A 20,000-nucleotide genomic window follows, 5' to 3' on the forward strand; every position below is an offset into this window, starting at 1 on the left:
CTGACTGTGAGAATAGAAGTTATTTGGAAATTACTGCTACCTTAAACAGCACCAGAAGTAACTGGTAAAACCTTTCTAATTAAATTGATTTTGGCAGCCATTTGGTAACAAAATGACATAGCCTTAGCCCTTGCTGCATGAGGAATACCTGTGACCTTGCTTGCCAAGTAAAAGAATTATTTATTCTACTTTAAAACATTCAATTTTTCAAAAATCTCATCTTCAACATCTCAAAAACATCCAATATGGGGAAAAATATTGCAGAAATGCAAACTTATTGTTTAGGATGAATGCACAATGGTACGCAAAAAATCACTTGAGGCTCTTGGTCGATCCTTGCAAGATTTGCGTGGCAATGTCAGACCATTTGGGAATGCAGTAATATTGCTTGCAGGAGATTTCAGACAAATGTTACCTGTTATTCTTCGATCACCACCAGCAGATGAAATAAATGCTTGCCTCAAATACTCTACTTTTTTGTTCCATGTGAAGACATTAAACTTAACTCAAAATATGCATGTACAGTTGCAGACTGTTTGATCCGCACAAAAACTTTTGCATCACTTGTGGGAAATTGGATACGAAAAAGTGCCAGCTGATCAGAGTTAAGGGCAAAATTCTTTGACTTTTAACTTCTGTAATTTCTGTAATTTTATTTCATCAAAAGAATAGTTAGTTTAAAAGATTTTTGCAGATATTCAAATTATAAGAATTCCATTTGACTGAGTGAATGAGCTATTCTTGCAGGTCAATACAAAGATGCCCATGAACTTAACGCTATTATTCAATGTAAAATTCCAAGTGAGGTAGTCAAATACAAATCCATCGACATTGTTGTGAAAGCAGATAAAGTGGTTAATTATCCAACAGCTATATTTGCCAGGGATGCCACCGCATGTATTGCAACTGAAATTTGGTGTACTAATTATCATGTTGTGAAATATAAACCAATCCATGCTTTGCAATGGCACATAGCTTGCAGTAAAAAAAATTAACGAACAATATCATAGAAACAACAATCTTAACAGGACCTTTCACAGATGAATATATCCATGCATTCCTATGATTCCACCAGATACATCATTACACTTTAGGAAATTGCACTTTCCAATTTTATTGTCATTTGCAATAACCATCAACAAAGCACAGGGAACAATCTTTACAATTGTGGGCCTTACAGTTACACACTGACTGTTTTTTCACATGGACAATTTATGTTACGTATTCAAGAGTCACCAAACCGGAAAATCTCTATATCAGCTAAGAAAATGGAACAACAAAAACGATGTACCCATGCAAAATGGAAAATTAAACCTATAAGAAACATGCTTTTTCTCATTTTGGAACTTTTTCCATTGCGCTAATTTGAGCCACAGCAATGCGTGGCAGGGTACAGCTAGTATATATATATATATATATATATATATATAGATGCTGGTCTAGCGGCACTGATGAGTTGTGATACAATGAAACAGGACTGTATGTCGATGACTACAAATATATTTTAAGCCCCCCTATTTGGGTAGAGCACTGTCGTAAATAATCTCACTCGCTACTTAATTGGCTGAAAATGCGAAGCTCGTTGTTTGTTTACGAACATGCGATTTGAGCACTATAAAAGTGGTGGCGGGTGTCTATTTGAATAGACATTCCGACGAGTTATTCACGGGCGTCAATTCCATGGTCGAGTGGGAGAACCGCCGACTGTCAACACGACGGTCCTAGGTTCAATCCTTGGCTTGGGAGAGATGCTGATCTAGCAGCACTGATGAGTTGTGATACAACGAAACAGGACTGTATGTCGATGACTACAAATATATATATATATATATTCCGCGTTTCATCCACTCTAGGATTCTTTAGGTAGAGTGGATGAAACGCGGAAGCGGAATATTCAGTGTAGCTTAATCGCCATATATATTTTATAAATTACTAACTAGCTCTACCTACGTATTGAGCACTTTTGAAGCAAATACTTAAAGTGTACGCATAAATTTATACTTTCGTATATCAATTTTATCTGAGTAAATGAAGTAGTTATATATATATAAACAATTCCATATAAGTTAACAAATTTACTGAATCTCCATTACTAACGGTTACTATATTGTCCAATTTCTACTGTACACTCTTTTACCCTTATCCTCGAGTGGCCTCTTATAAAGATAAGTGATGATACCTATGTAAAAAAATAAAACAGAACATTGTTTGTAATTTCATCCTTAGTCATCCAGAAATGTCAAGCAAATTGAATGTAGGGTCAGTGGTAGGGTTAAAGAAGTAATTTTAGAGTAGTTTACCACTTGGACTTAGGGTTGATGGCAGGGTAACTAATTATATATGTATGCATGTGTTTTACTAGCTTTTTTGCATGAAAAAATATCAAAATAATTTAGGAACTAACTGCCTTGGAAGGCTAGAATTACTTGGAAATTTATTGCCTCCCTCATCCTTAACTAATTAGAGGGATGATAGTACAAAGCCTTATAGATTCTGCGATTTTGTTTTGGACCTTGTCTGAAAGAGAGAGAGATTAATGATAGATGCAACAATACTCTATGTATGGGCCAATGGTGGCTTTGTAGTGATAGAAGATACTATCAGGTGAGAGTAGTTTTCTCGTTTATGAGAGAGAACCCACCTTTTTTGCATTTGTTTTGGAAATATCTTCAACATATTTTCTCTAATTTATTTGACCTGTAAATGTGGAGTTTGAACAAAGATTTCTCAGGTATTGTTATTAGTCATGGCAATCGGTGGCTGAAAGTATCCTATACCTCTATAAGGCCACCATTCGCCCATGTATGGAGTATTGTTGTCATATTTGGGCTGGTGCATCTGCCGCTAGTCTTTCGCTCCTAAACAAAGTTCAAAAGAGAGATGCCAATCTGATAGGTCCTAAACTTCAGCCTCTGTCCCATCGACGAAATGTTGCATCCCTCTGCCTGTTCTACATGTATTTAACGGAGAATGCTCTGATGAACTGCAAACACTTGTGCTCCCACGACGTAAATACCCCCTCCTCCCGACAAACCCGACAAGCAGCTAAATCCTACCCCTTCACAGTAGAGATCCCTAGATGCAAGAGAGCCTTCTACTCCAATTGTTTCTTCCCAAGAACCGCTAGACTTTGGAATTCCCTTCCGGGTCCCTGCTTCCCCGACTGCTCTGACATGCAGAAGTTCAAGTGCAACGTGAACTGACATCTTGCTGCCCAACTTCCTCCACAGTACCCCTGATGCTTATGTCCCCGATAGTAGACCCCTACAACAAAGTGGCAATGTGCCTTGTTTGGGGTGAAAATGTAATTTTAAAAAAAAAAAAAAAAAAAAGAAAAGAATTCTTGTGATTGTTGAATGAAAGAAGCTTAGTTTTATTAGTATTAAATGTTATCATCCATTATTGTCCCCATTCCACTTAAGACTGGCGGTCAATTTCTAAGTTTTCAGCCTTTACTCCAACTCTATCATCCAACTCTTTTATCCAAATCTTCTGTTCGATTCTGGTCATTTTACCACGATTTTTTTTTTCTTTTTGCATTTGCTTTAATCTTGGCTTTCTCAAATGTGAGTCGAACCAAGGAAAGTTTAGACTTCTGCTAGGTCATATAACATGAATTTTTCTAAGATATTATCAACCACATGTTACAACATAATTCTAATTCCCTCTTGGCTTGGTTGACTCTTAACCCTAAATTCTGCCCTATTTCAAGAGTATTATTCTTCAACCTAGATAAATCTTTAAAGGTGGGATAGAACAGGGAAAATAATATACAATAGTCTTGCATTTACAGCTATTGCCACTCCAATGAAACTTGTGCAGAAAAAAGTTCTTGGACAAATCGACAGGTGACAACAACCTGTTTCTCCTTTGAGGCATTAAAAACAGGATATACTTTATAGACAAGCTGGTGCCACATTAAATGAAAAAAAATCGGCTGTGTTCTCTGCCCATATAAGAAGTGTTTATTTTTAACTTTATATTTTAAGAAAAAGAAATTATGATGTTTTAAGAAAAATTTCAAACCAACATTTTTAAGCCATTTGCATTATAATTTATATTGTCCCCCCCCCAGAATGGTTCACTTGTTTAATGGGAAAGAATGAGAATATTTACACTATCTCAGATCTCCAATCAAAAATATGGTAGCGTTCACAAATCCAGTGTGTGTGTGTAAAGCTTTGTTGGTGGGGCATCAGAATATGAAGACCCCCCCCCCAATCTTCCGCAGAGAGTAAAAGTTCCTCAGTGGGACCATCATTGGCAACCCATGATACTCTAGGATGGAATCCTGGTGGTTGAAGGACTTGGAGCACCCTCACTTCCCAGCAAACTTGGCCTTTACTTGGGCTAGACATACAGTTGGAGAAACCCGATCTGATCAATCGGCTGGTCATATCAGCCCTTTTTCAGATGTACATTATCTAAATTAGGACAGTGACTATAGGGTCAATCTTGCTAAGAAAAGATGCATACCCTTTTCTGTCCCTAGGTGAGTAATTATTTTGGAAATAAAAACTCAGGGACAGAAATTTAAACTGCCAATCATCAGCACAAGTATATTGACTATACAGCCATGATGTTATCAGATGAATGGGTTTTCCTCTAAGTGCATTCCCTTATGGGGCACGAGATGGGTTGTGAGCATAGTCAATGAACTCCAAAACTCTACAGATGGCATCTGACAATAAACCCCAAGCTAACACAGATAAAGTTATGAAATTATAAAAAAAAGACCACATCCGGACACCTGTACAGACTCAAATATTGAAACAGAAGAAGTAACCACTTACTATACAACGTATATAGTTCTTGAGTTGCTAGATGCAAACCCATCACCCAACTCTCACTCTTCATAATAGAAAAATATCTACCAGCAAACGTGGTTCAAAATCAAAACCATCAAGATAAAAAAAAAAACAACCTTGCTGTATAGAAACTACACAAACATATAGACAAAACCCAGTACAAACAGCCCTCACCCAACTCTAAAAGTCACAAGTTATGTGAACAATCCAGACACAAACAAGAAACAAATCAAATCTATTGATGAAACACCTGAGTTATGCAACACATATAGCACGATAGTAAAAATGTAATTGGAAGAAAATCCTCAAAATACCACAAACAAACCCCATAGAACAGAAGATACTTAAAAACACAAGACATGACACTAAATCCTGGGTCAAATAGAAACTGAAAAAACAAAAAAACTAAAACATAAGACAATGGAATTGCAGAGGCATAAAATGAAGAAATAAAATGCATAATGACAAACCACAACCCTGGCATAATATGCTTACAAGAAACTCTACTCAAAGAAACAGATAACATTATTTTCAAAGGATACAATACCTATAACCAAACAAGCAAGAGAAAACTGACTTATTTGCAGCAACTCCATAAAAACCAAATACCACATGTTGTACTACTACTACTACTACTACTACTACTACTACTACAAACAAACCTTCAGGTAATTGCAATAAAAGCTTCACTCCACAGAACAATAAGCATCTTCTCAATTTACATTCCTCCAAAACATAAAATAAATAAAAACGAAATTGAAAACCTGATGGATCAGCTTTTCGACCTTATAATAATGAAGAGCTTTACCGCCCACAGCAAAATGTGGGCATATGACAACTATCCAGGCAATGGAACCACATCAGCCATTGACCTTTGTGTTCTCCCTCGATCTTTATGGATTTCCACTAGGGAGTCCACAATGATTGATGCGGCAGTGATTACTCACCAATATTCTTTAAATCAAAGAACCCTACATTAGAGATAAAAAACCCAAAATGGATAATCAACAATGCAAATTTGATTAAATTCAATGAACTCTGCTCAACTCTAATTGACAATGAAATATTCAATAAACCAGACTCAAGTGTTAGCCTTCACCAACACCCTAATCAAAATAGCAAAACAAACCATCCCTAAACGTTCCGTTATCCTAAACAAATCTCTCATTTACAAAAGAATGCAAAGAAGCGGTAAAAACCAGAAAAGAAATGCTCAAATATCTTAAACCAGAACCAAGCTACAAAAGCACACTATACCATTAAAAAAGCCAACAAGGAAACCTGGCAAGATTACATCACCAAATGAAACAACAAATGCCAATAAATAAAACATGGGAAAGGATATGGAAAATAACTAATATAAAAACTCTGAACAACCCATATAAACATGCCAAATAGAGGGAAAGCCATCAATAAAAAAAAAAAAATTTTTTAAATAGCCAATCAAATAGCAGCAGAACAAGCTATCACACTTGCACAGCTATTCAAATAATAAAATATTTAAAAAAAAAAAAAAATTTAAATAGCCAATCAAATAGCAGCAGAACAAGCTATCACACTTGCACAGCTATTCAAATAATAAAATATTTAAAAAAAAAAAAAAAGACTATTATATCAGGTTGACAAGAAAATTCTTGCAGTTTTTAACTTTTAAATATTGATCAACATATCTCGGCTCAAACAAAAATCTATTGATCAAAATAAGCACCATCAGAATCAACACACTTTTGCAAACACAAAACAAGTGTATTTATGCCAGTGACATAAAAAATCTTATGTTCTGGTAGTTAGGTTGCTGAAGGCGTTTTTGATATCGATTAGGTTTTTGAAGGATTTCTCATGCAAAAAGTTGTTGAGATACTTGAAACAGTTGTAGTCAGTAGGTGAGAGGTCTGGAGAATATGGTGGATGAGAAAGAGTTTTGTAGCCCAATTCGTTCAACTTTTGCAGGGTTTGTTTAGCAACATGCAGATGGGCATTGTCGTGGAGGAGAATTGGGCCTTTTCTGTTGGTTTCACCTGCATTCAAAAAAACTAATGGATGAGATCGGTTTCAGACCACCAAACAGTCAAAATGACCTTTGTAGTAAAATTCTGGCTTCAAGGAGTGTTGTGGAGCTTCATTGGCATCTGACCACCAAGCTCGGTGTCACCGGTTGTCGTTAAGAACCCGCATTTCATTGAAAGTCAAGAAATTCCAACAAAAACCTAACAGCCAGCCATGGTTCTCCCCCGAATGTGCTACTGCCATCGCACACAGAAATCACTTTTTCCATAGCTACCAACGTAATAGATGTCACTGAAACTAAAGCTGCTTTCAGGACCGCCAGTAACCATTGTAAAAGAGTAATAAAAAATGCAAGAGAACTATATGCGCAATCCGTTAAGTCCAAAGTAGCTGAGCAGCGGCTTGGTTCCCACCAGTTCTGGCAAATAGCAAATAGGATCTTGAACAGAAACGTGCGCTCTATCCCAACCATTATCAATGGACCAGAGGTCATCTCGACAGCATCCGACAAGGCCAAACTATTTGCCAAAAACTTTGCGGCAAATTCTACCCTGTGTGACGAAGGCCATCAACCCCCCATATTCCCTCCTATAACAGACAAATACCTGTGCGTGAGGTCGCCAAGCTACTCAAGAACCTTGACTCCAGTAAAGCAACTGGTCCCGACGGTATTACAATTATAGTGTTAAAAAAATTACAACCAGAACTTACCCCCATACTTTCCAAACTGTTTAAGCGTTGCCTTAAGGAGAAGTGCTTTCCAACACCCTGGAAAACCTGATCAGTATGCTCTGTATTTAAGAACTCAGGTGATAAGTCATCCCCCTCTCAGTACAGACCAATAAGTCTCCAGTGTGTCATGAGTAAGTTGCTGGAATCCACAATAAATAGAGTAGTAGTCAACCACCTCAGCAGAAATAACCTTCTTAGCGACACGCAATATGGTTTCCGCTCTGCTAGATCTACAGCAGATGTGCTAACGGTTATATCTCATAGTATTAGCGAATCTCTCGACAAAGGCTTAATTTCTAGGGCAATTGCTCTTGACATATCAAAGGCCTTCGATAAGGTTTGGCATAAAGGCCTACTACACAAGATTTCCAGCTACGGTATAACTGGAAATGTTTTCTCTATCATTAAATCATTTCTATCTGATAGGTTCATAAGAGTAGTGGTTGATGGGCAGAAATCAGAGGCCCACAGTATTAATGCTGGAGTCCCTCAGGGGTCCATCCTGGGCCCAACTCTTTTCCTGATCTACATCAATGATCTCCCAAAACACATACTAAAATCTTTCGTTGACATCTATGCTGATGACACGACCATCTATAGCAACACATCAAAGGCCGTAAATGATGATGTTCTCTCTGATTCTCTCTCCTCTGATCTTGAGCGCGTGGTTCAGTGGGGAAAGAGGTGGCTGGTTACTTTTAATGCATCTAAGACCAAGCTCCTATCTCTACATCATAAACGCTCTGATCCCCATCTGGCATCAATTGAAATGGATGGCTCTCGTCTAAGGGAGGCCCCAGGCTTTGATAAGCTCCTGGGTTTGACCTTTACACCTGATCTTAAATGGAACACATACATCAAGTCTGTGGCCAAGGTCGCTGGGAAAATGGTGGGATCCTTCTACCGCTCCAGAAGATATCTCACTAATGATGCAATTCTCTATCTATATAAGAGCCAAGTACGTCCAAAGATGGAGTACTGCTGCCACATCTGGGCGGGGGCTGCAAAAAACAGCCTATCCTGCCTTGACAGAGTACAAAATAGACTCCGTGGCTTGGTGGGGGATGCCCTTTTCTCTACCCTGCAACCTCTTTCCCACAGAAGAGACGTAGCGAGCCTGTCATTGTTCTATCGTTATTTCCATGGCAGGTGCTCGTCTGAGCTCCATTCTCTGGTCCCCCCTCGCCAATCTTTCTCAAAAAAACACCCGACTAGCTGAAACCACCGTCAATAATTTTCCCCACTCCCTATCTGTGCCTAAATGAAAACGTAGATACCATGAACAAAGCTTCTTTCTTAGAACTGCACGCCTGTGGAACTCTGTTCCGCTTGCCTGTTTCCCTCCCGACTTCAACCTGGATGTCTTCAAGTCCAACACAAACAAATTCCTGATGACCCTCCCCTAAGTAATGACACCTTACCAATTCTCCAATACTATTGCTACACTATCCCTTTGATTACTGTACACAATAACCCTTATCCCTGAGTGGCCATTGGACCTTGATAAGTGGTGAACTCCATGTAAAAAAAAAAATGTATTGTTCTTATTGCGTAAAAGAAGGGAAGCTGACCCTTCATAATGGCGTTTCTTTAGTAGTCATAAAATTTGTTAGGCACCCAGTCATCAAGTTTTTTTGTCTTTCCAATCTCTTAAGTGGATGGAAATTCAGAAGCAAGTTCTCTAACAGTTGTGCATGGATTGGCTTTGACTAAGGCTCTTAATTGATCGTTGTCAACATCTGATGGCCAACCACTATGCTTATCATCTTCAAGACTCATTGCAGCCACAAAACTTCTAAACCATCATTGTGCTATACATTCAGCAGTGGTTCCTGGGCCAAACGCTTAATTGATATTGAAAGCTATTTCAGCAGCTTTTCAGCCTAGCTTGAATTAAAATCCAAAAATTGTGTAACTTTGCTTTTTTTATGTTTTGTATTCATTGTTCTGAAAAGGAGACCTAATTGTTTTAAAATGATTGTAATTTAAACGATTAGTAGAGTGAAAAAAGCTCTTTAAAATGATATAAGGTAAAGGTATTATAATGAAAACTTATTTGAAAATACATTTGAAATGAAAATTTAAAATTCTGCAAGAACTTTATCAACCTAATAGAATAAACTTAGGGTGTACTGATTAATTGGCAGGTAATCAGTAATCAGCCTAATCTGCTACTTTGCCAATTAATCTGTAATCGGTCAATTTGCCGATTAATTACTTTTCTCTTTCCTATTAAATTTAAATCATTTCATCACTGCCAAGTGACTCATTAGATAGCATAGTAACTGCTAATTTAACTTAACATTTAATAATTAAATGTTAAGTTAAATTAGCAGTTACTATGTTAATGTGTATGGCTACTATTATAGCTTTTTGCTTTTATTAACTAAAATTACAAAATACAAGGTACACTTTCCAATTCTTAAATGAATATTATTAAACAATTAGATAAGAAAAAAAGAAATTACAAACCAACTACAAAGAATTGTAATTCTTTAAGTCAATAACTATAATCTGAAGTTCTGCACCTGCTGCTGTATCTTCGCCAATGACACTTTTGTACTTTTGTCGGCTGACATTGACACTGCTACCTTAACAATCCCCACATCTGCATCTCCCTTTGATTATATTACATGGCAACCTCTGTCCTTCATGCATTGTGGAATGAGGTTGATAAGACCGTTTGTTTTCCAAAAAGAAAATCTCACTTTCTTTCCAACAAATTTTGTTCCTTAACTCACTTTTTTACTTGTTTAATTTTGACTGTCTTTGAAGGGTAATATTTTTAGTGCTTGGTTGTCACCATCAAATATTATCATAATCTTACTATTGTGCTTTACTGTGAAATATTCGTTGTCGTCAGTGATTGAACTATGTCTTTCCTTTTGATCACTTCAGTCGATGAAGAAGAGAACCCCATCAAGAACGTTATGTTCCACGTCTGGTACATCCTTGAGTACTGTGTCATTTGAACTTTGTTCTTTTATAGCAGCCATCAGTTGTCCTTTGTTTGGTTTGTGTAACAGATGTTTTGCTTCAAAGAGAGATGGTGGGTATGATGAAACTGGTCCTTGTCTAGCCTCCTTGTGTTGTTCACTAGTGACAAAGCTATGGTGAGTGAAACTCTGCATTGCATCATTATAGGAAGAGGACACTAGCACAGACAGTCCACAAGACCCTCTGATGTCCACTTCCTCTCGTGAGTCCTCCTGAAGATTTTAAGGAGCGCATCAGAGCTTGTTTGATGACTAGGTCACAACCCATGCCTGCCCAGTACTGATCAGTACACCTTACAACATGTAAGCCATTCATAAATCTATTGAACAGTGACGGCATATCATGTTCCAGAGTGACCATTAACTGAAGGTAAAGGTAGGCAGATTTCACATAGTTCCCATGCTCAGCAGCTGCAAAAATGGGCAAACATTTGGTTACAGCCAGGATCCTGTACAATTTACCTTGATAAGCTTCTTTGCAATTTCTACCATCTGTTGGTAATTCAGCCATAGTTTACTGGTGCAAGAGTGAGCGGTGGATTTTTTTTTTTTTTTTTTTTTTTTTGTGGACACGAAGTGGACAATTTCAATAAGGTGATGACTAAATTCAAATCACTGTTCCTTGTCATGTCCTTGCAACACCAAGATGATCACAAAGTACTGTGTAAGATACTGATAGCCATAAATTGCATGCTGAACTACCTTTTCAGTTATGTATTGCAGTTGCACAACATTTTTGATTTAAATTCTTCCCAAGATCTCTTTAATTCCACTCCCATCTATAGGGACCCCAATTTTCCGCGTTCACGGAATCGCGGACGGAATCGCTGAATTGTAGATTTGAAACGGAATTCTGTTTTTTTAGTGAAATCATTTTCCATGTTAAATTAATCATTTCTTTTTTTTTTTCTTTTCTTTTCAATAATATACTTAAATACTTGCGGTGTATAATAAATATTATAATAAATAAAACAACGACCCTGTTATTTTTTTTCAATTTTATTCTTTATAAATATTTCTAATTTTTTTAGACCTAAAAAAAAACATTTCAAAATCAGTTTCTGCATTCATATAAAAAAAAAACCCAGAAAATATTCATCATCTCATTTTGAAATATTAAAAAAAATAAAACTTTATGAAAGTATAGCAAAGCAGATCAAAGACAATATTCCTCCCCTTCCAAATACACTGATTATGTGGAAGTGGGGTTTAAGACAATAGTTTTAACCTAAAAAAGAAGGGAAAAAAAGGAAAAACGTTTAGAAGGAAGAGGCCATGTTTTCCTTGTCACTCATCGCTGTTCGTAAATTGAAAGTCAGGAGTTCTGTTTTTTTTTTTTTTTTTTTTTCTTCTTCTAAGGGGGCTCTTAATGAAAAAATTATTCTATTCCCCCCCCCCCCCGCAGGTTAGTATTGAGGTAAAAAAATAAATAAATAAATTTACTGCTGCTGATGGCAACTCGTTCCATGTTGATTTTTTTAAACTGGCTTAAATATTGGTTTAAATGCCATATTTATGATTCTGGCTTATTTATTCAGCTGAATTCTCGTAGAGGACCTCTTGAAGCGGTGATTTATTTTTGTCGGATAAGTTACTTTTTATATTTTTATTAGATTTTTTTTTAAATTTGACTAAAATTTAAAAGTTCGATTTTTTTTTTTTTTTAATAAACAGCCTTCATTAAAAAAAAAAAAGTCTATTTAAAAAAAAAATTGTAAATACTTTGATCTTTGCTAGGTTTATTAAAAAAAAAATTAAGACTCTAAATTAGACACCGCCAAAAATTGCCGAAAAATCAAGTTGTTGTTTTTTAAAACGAAATTACATTTATTAAAATCCATTATTTCTGAGTAACTTTTTTTTTCCAGAAAGATAAAACCTTGAATTTTATCATATAGAAAGCGGAATAATGTAAAACTTTATCTACTATTTTTAATTCAATTTTAAATGTTAAATTTTCCCCAAAAGTTAACAATTGGCATTTTTTGTTTTGCACATATATATACTATTTATATAAATAGTTAAAAAAAAAGAAAAAAGGTTTTTGAAAGAATTAATTTTTTTATTTGTTGTTTAACTAAGATTTGGGGTGATTTTCTATGAGAATATGCAAAAATATTATAAGTACCTGGATTTCAAATAATTCCACTTATTCCTATAAGCAACTAGTTACTTTGTGTCGATTTGATTTGTTCGAACATGTTTTCCCACACATATACACACACACACACACACACGCACGCACGCATATACACATCCTCATACACACACTCACATTCATGCGCATACACACGCCCGAGCTGTGACGTCACTTCCTTTAAAGTGAAAGCCAGACATGCGCAGTCAGAACACTAACTCCAGTATAAAAGTCAACAAAACCTGTTAACTTTCTCTTTTTCGTCCTGACCAGCGTTCGAGCTGCTTAGTCGACGAACCGACCGCGTGCTCTAACGCCACTCTATCTCCCCTTTGCTTTTGGTCCATCGACACAGACATGTGCGCAATGTTCTACTGAGCTTAACCCTTTCTTTCTACAGACGGCTTGCCACTTCGCGTTTCTCTATTGCATTCCCTCTTTCTTTCCACACGTGTAGTCGTCAACGGCTGAATGAACACGTGTACACCGAAGACTTTCATTTCTCAACAGAAAATAAACATGTTTATTTTATTCCAGCATCTAGTTCTTTGTTTTCTTCATTCAATTTGTTTCATTATTTTTTCTTGTAGCGAGTTAGGGTATTTTATATCCTGGTCCACACCTATAAGTCAGATAGATGGAAATCATTGTAGTGTTTATTTACCATGGACACAAAGGTCAGGTAATCGTTGGCGTTGCTTTTTTGCAGATTCAAGCACTTCCATCCTCTATGAATGAGCGTAGAATTCGGGCTGAACAGTTCGGATAAAAGTTTGACCGATTTAGAAAATTCCAATTTACTTGTCTTCCTGGGGAGAATATAATCCACAAACTTGTTATGTTCTGTGGTCCCTAATTTCCTCAAAAGTAGGCGAACTTTCTTAGCGTTGCTCCACTCGACAATCCACAAAACAGTAAATAAGTCCTCATATCTCCGATAGAAAGCGTCAAACGTCCCATCCACCTCCGGTTGGTAGTTGAATGTTTCTATAGCGTTCCATATTGTACTTTGGGAAAAAGCAAAACTATTGTCTCTGTGTTCCGTTCTATCGAATATTTTTAACAATAGTTCTTCTTGTCTCTGTTGTTGAAGTAGCATTCTCTCCTCCAACGCTTGTTGCCTCTCTTAACTGGAGCTGTTCATTATGTTCTTTTAAATTTTCCTCAGGTTTCTACTGCTGGTCCATCTGGGCCTATTAATACTGCTTTAATCTTTTCCATCTTGTAATGGCTTTTTTTCCAAGCGCATGAAAAAAAAATTTATTTCTGTTTTTGACTGAAGAGAGAAAAAATAATAAAAAAAGAAAATGTCCTTTCTTTGAGTGTGTGCGTATGAAGAGGGAGCAATGTATCCCTTACTTCTTGGTAGAAACCTTAGAGATAACCCAATATGAGGGTGGACAAAAAAAATTTTTTCTTTTACTTGCGAAACAAAAAGAAAATATATATATATATATATATATATATATATATATATACTGTGATACCATACAGTTACAAAAGAATAAAAATAATTGTGGAATTGTCTGGCAGTTAACCAAAATGGCTGTTTTTTTTTTTTTTTGTGGTGTGGTGGAGGTTGTCCAATGCGGAAAAAAAATTTTTTTTTCACTTTAGAACAGACAGTTAAAAATAGAATATTTCAGAAAATTCCACTCAATGAAAAAGTATTTCCTTTAGTCCAAATAAAACAAAAGGGAAAAAAAGAAACATTTCTCATTAAAATATTGCATAAAGTTAGCAGCAAAAAAAAAACACTTTTCACTTCCTTTGAAAAATGTTCAAATTTGCATACAAATAAAAAGTCGACAAGTTACACTAGAATTGTTCTCGCAGTGAAATTGGGTCAACATTTTTCTCTTTTTTTTTCTTTCAAAAAGCAACCAAATTAATTTTTACGGCCTTAACAAAAAATGCATTTAGCACAGTTCTTTTCAATTTAAATATAGAGACAAAAAGATTAACTTACAATTGAGTCGATAACTTTGCCATGTGTTCGTTTTCTTTTTTTTTTTTTTTTTTAGAATTGTTTTTAGAACATAATTGCCAGCTGAATTCTTAGCTTGCAAATCCGAAGTTCTTTTGAAGTCAATTAGAATTTCATTTTTTTAGTTTTTTATGGAGTTAACCTGTGTGAAAATTGAATCCGACGTCGCCAGTTGTTATGGGGTTAAATGGTAATAAACGAAAGGAACACAGGACTTTTAGGGAAAAACATGTAATCACATATATTACAGGCAAAGCGAGTTGAGCAATACCATTCCTCAATGGGAGGGTATTTGCACACGACCTCTGTGGCTGCGTGCCAATCTCTGACTGCCGAGCACCGGTACTTGTTTATCGGAAGTGACATCACCAAAGGAAGTGACGCCATGAGATAGTCTATTAATCCCATGGAGGGGGCGTCTCCAACAGAGGGAAAAAATAATAGTTGGTGTATCAACTCAGATGTGAAACAATACTCCATGCATGGACAGACGGTGGACTTTAAAGAAATAGGTGGCAGAAGAAAGAATATATTTATAAACAAATGGCTCAATTTGTCTTTCACTTTATCTGTGTTTTTATACTTTGAAAGTCTTATCTTTTTTTTTTCTCATTTAAGTAGGATTCATTCTTTCTGCAGAATTTTGTTACTTCCTGTTTTTGCAGCAATCAAAATAAGTCTACAAAGTATGTTTTTATGCACATACTAATGAGACGGCACTGAAAATCTCGTTAAGAAACAACTTTTGTATAAGGAGGAAAGAGGGAAAATGACCAGAATAAAACTGATACTCTAAAAAAAATTACAGAAAAGTTTACAATAATAAAATGTAAATATCTATCATTACCCATCAAATTAGAGAGGAGAGGATCTTTCAGATCACGAGTTGTCTACTAGTACTATTAAGTTGATTTTATATGATGATGAAATGAATTACTGCCATTTGTAAAATTCAGTTCACCTTATTCCATTACTTGCTTATCGTTCTGTCTCCTTTTTGTTTGTAGCACATTCAAAGATAAGAATTCCATGCTAATAGCAGGTGTGATACTATAAAGTGGAACTGAGGTGAACTTGAGTCACTAAGTGCTGAGACAAAAGAATAGGAAATATCCTACAATCAACAATAGATAGGAAGTAGCAAACAATGAATCTGTAGGTATTTTTAGATCAACCTTTTTAGAGTTGACAATGACAATAGAAACCTACAGATAAAACAGGAAAGGGCAACTTCTGGTAGCTGGGGTGGGACGACCTCAGATACCAACGTAGAGGAGACAGTTAGTTGACAACTAGATGCCCTTTGCGGCGGATGGGAGTTGGGCAGTTTTTAGGGTTGACTGTGAAACAGAAATAGACGAACGTAACATCGAAAGAATAGAGAGAAGACACACACACGCACAAGTCCAACCGTCAATTATATGTGAAACATGATGCTTGTGTTTTTCTTTCTTTGTTCCACGATTTATTAAATTTCTACTTTTGTGAAACCACGTGTGTTCCCATCGACAGTCGCCAGCGAGAAAATGTTGATCCGGCAACAAGAGGAATAGTTGAACGAAAAATCCACGATATGCAGCGTTGGGAGTTGGTGATCTGTCGGGGCCGCACACGACAGGTAACACAGGAAAAATAAAAAATAAAAAGAATTAAATTTATAATCACAAATATGTTTGTCTTTTTTCAGTTGAATTCAGTAAAATTAAAAATTGTACCCAATTTTCTTGTAGAATAGAGATTAAAATACTTAAAAAAAATTTTTAACTGTTTCATATATATATATATATATATTGTAAAAAAATATGTATTAGTAAATTGCTTTGATAAAACAAATTTAACTTGGCAAATAGTGATAAAAGTAATGTTATAATTTGTCACAATGGATAACAGTGCTAAATACTAAGTTTTAAGCTACAATCAAGATCAAAGTGTAGTATCTGTTCTTCAGATGCTGCACTTCTATTTCTTGTTCTCTTTCGGTGGAGGAGAAATCCTTCACGACTGAGATAATTTTTATTTTTGTACCTTTTCTCCATGTTAAAAAACGACCCTGGTGTCTAACTCTGTCCCGTGGGGAGGCATAGTAAATAGGTACAATCAACTGGAGGTTGAATGTTCAATCCTCAGTACTAAGAGAATACAATTTGAATTTCTATCTGCTCATGGCTGATGAAACTAGGGCAAACTACACCTAAAAATCAAATAAAGGGCTCCATTCAAGAATCCATATAAATTTCTGAGTTCGACAAGTAGGTTAGAGATTACATCATGCAAAATGTGAGAATAACATCCAAGATGTGAATAGTAATCTTAATGATACATATAAACAATCACCTCATATATATATATATATATATATATATATATATATATATATATATATATAGTTTTAATTTAGTTTAATGCAAGGGAGTGGGGAGTGAGAGCTCTTCACAAAAGTAAAGATACCTCTGATTTTGTTTTAAATTTAATAATAGGTATTAGACATTAATTAATACATATTCCCTAAATCTTAGTTTGTTTGGCATTTTTTAAAGGATTTAGGGGACTTATGAGTACATGCAACCATTTGAAAACTAAAATATATCAGATTTATATAAAATTTGATCCACAAGACACCAATGAAGCAAGATTGTCTGAATTTTCTTAAGCTTAAAAGGAATTTTGTAGAATGAATATCATGTAATGGATTTTAATCAAAATTAGAATAAGGATTCTAGAAATAAGGTTTGGTATCATTATATATAATTGATGATCAAAACCAAAGTGTTGAAAAGCTCACAAAAAGAGGAAAGTTCCTCGATTCCATGTGTAAAGGTGTAACAGTATTGTTAGATCAAAAAGCCAACTTGCACTAAGTTTTTGTGAAAAATAAATTTACTTTCAAATTAATTAAAGGAGTGATGGGACCTGATAAGTAAGAGTTTAGTTAATTTCACTTTCTCAAGAAATTGGAAAAGGGAATGGTAGATGTTATAAGAAGCAATGACTTTTATCAGGTGGTGGTGTTGTATCAATAATCACTCTACTGGCTGGTCATGAGTAGCAGGTAAGTCACAAAATTAAGATAACTTTTACAATAATAAAGAGGTGATATTAAAATGATGTTATAAACACACAGGAAATATTACAATCCAAATTCAACACCGTTCACTGAAGTCAATCACTTATTTGTACAAAGAATAAACAAGTCTTTGAAATGTGATAAACTGATAATATTGCTTATTGAAAGTAAGAAAATCAGAGGTAAATAAACAGAAGACTCACACATCACTTTGAACGGAGGCGATGAAACGGGGATTCAGGATTAATTGACTGCGAAAAGACACTTCCCTGTGGTTCAAATTTTGATAATGATACAAAAAGGAATTGTGGTTAACGCAAATTTAGAAAACATGTAATTATGAAAGATCAGCCAAAAGGTGAACAGGAATCACCCCCCTGTCAGAGTAACAATGAAAGATTGGAGCCAATAAAGATGGAAAGAATGACTTGGTTAAAGGACCTTTACTCATGGCCTTGTATGTCAAATCTTTGCAGAATTAGTACTTGTGATTATTATTGGAAACTGGAAATGATAATGTATTATTGAGAATTATGAATTAAATTCCATTAGAAAAGGACAGTTATGCTCATCTAATTCTCAAAATAAGTTGAAACAATTAACTTCAGAGATTCCGTTCTACTTGCCCACACCATTGACAGATTTACTCTTGATTTAGGGTTGAGATTGCTAAATCCAAAAATCACTCAGACTTTATCAATAGTGCTGTCCAGATATGAACATTAGGATATTAAGTCAGACTTGTGAATGAACTGAGTTGTGCAATCTTTCTACAAGTAATCAATTTGTATATTTAAGGTAACTGATTTAAAAAACAGTCAATATTTGAATATATGTGGTGGTTCTGTAATGTGAAAAAAATTTCTTTCTTTTGAACAAAACAAGATATTAGAATCCAAAATACATGGTGAGTTTATAATACTATAAAATATCCCATGCAATAATTGCAATCTGATACACAGTTGTGAAACTCAACATGAACTTAACAAAGAGTGTGTGAACATCAGTTATAAAAAATAACAATTCCTGAAATGTATTATTCTCTTATGCATTGCATGATCTTTTTTTTTTTTAGCTTTAAATAAATTTCGACAGACTTCTTGAATCAGTGCTCACTGTAAATATTGACACAATTAAACAAGGTAACAGCTTTTACAGTTTAGCTCCTTTCATCAACAAACTAATATTTGCCAAAACTTAAATTTAAATTCTGGCTAGTTATTCTACAACACATTCCCAACAAAACTTTGTACATAACATCAATATTAATTCTAAAAATAGCATTCATATCACATATTTTGAATTGTAACATTTATTGTTTCATTTGAAAGAAAGTATATTCTTTTTACATCAGATGTAACACCTATTTTCAAATATTGACTGTTTTTCTTCAAATCGGTCATCTTGAGAAAGTTTTCAAATAAAGACAAAACATTGATGAATATATATAAAAAAAACTTTTGTTTGTGTGTGTACTGAAATTGATGTTTCTTTTTGATTTTTTTTTTTTGTTTTATTCAGTGTTGTTACAAATTTGGAGAAACCATGAAACAAGTTCAAACATTTATCCATTTTATAACGGAATTCTTTTTTACTAGGTGTCTGATCAAATAAGAAAGCAAATCACTTTTAATTGGATAATGATCATCACATACAAGATGAAATAAGAAAAGCAATCTGAACTAGATGGAGAACTCAATGGAAATGGACCTAAGACTGTGACTGAGAGCTGAAGCAGATTCAGACAATCTGGTTGGTCAACTGTTTATATCTATACATAAATTTAAAAATGTACACTTTAATATTTTTTGGCAAATATATTCACTCGTAAATATATTATTTATGGAAACTTAAACTTATTTTTATTAATGATGCAGTAAAATGGTTAAAATTGTATGTGGATTCAATTTTGTTTGTATAATAAAACTTGTACAAATGGGAGCACATCTGTTTGGTCTGTCATGTGTAGGAGTCAAAGAAAGAAAAAGACATACAAACTCTGCGTTTGTAGCCGGATTTTTTTTTTATGTGGCATTAATTTGCATTCGATCGCAATAGCTACAACAAATTGTGAAGGTTAAAGTGTTTGACAGCTGAGAGTTGTTGGTGTGAATTATGGTGTTAGTGAAGAGTTCTGTTAGTTTTCCTTTCGAGATTACAATTTGAAATAAAGTGACCAATGTATCAAATTCTTTTATGAAATAACACTAACAGGAAAATAATTCTTTGTATGTATAGTTTTTTTTTTTTAGTTTTTTTTTTTTTTTTC

General features: G+C 34.9%; 1 protein-coding gene across 3 annotated transcripts in view; it reads left to right on the top strand.

Annotated features, from left to right (window-relative positions):
- The window catches only part of LOC145258275 (rho GTPase-activating protein 24-like), a 256,172-nt gene that overhangs the window by 213,763 nt on the left and 22,409 nt on the right, over nucleotides 1-20,000 (top strand). For 2 of the 3 annotated variants that reach the window (XM_080116273.1, XM_080116276.1), the window contains exon 3: nucleotides 19,330-19,483. The exons of the other annotated variant lie outside the window; for it this stretch is intronic. The gene's annotated coding sequence lies outside the window, so the exon portion shown is untranslated. The remainder of the gene's footprint in view (nucleotides 1-19,329; nucleotides 19,484-20,000) is intronic. 3 annotated transcript variants of the gene reach the window in all.

This window comes from Euprymna scolopes, chromosome 33 (genome assembly GCF_053919585.1).
Source record: "Euprymna scolopes isolate OS-2025 chromosome 33, ASM5391958v1, whole genome shotgun sequence".
Taxonomy (NCBI): Eukaryota; Metazoa; Mollusca; class Cephalopoda; order Sepiida; family Sepiolidae; genus Euprymna; species Euprymna scolopes.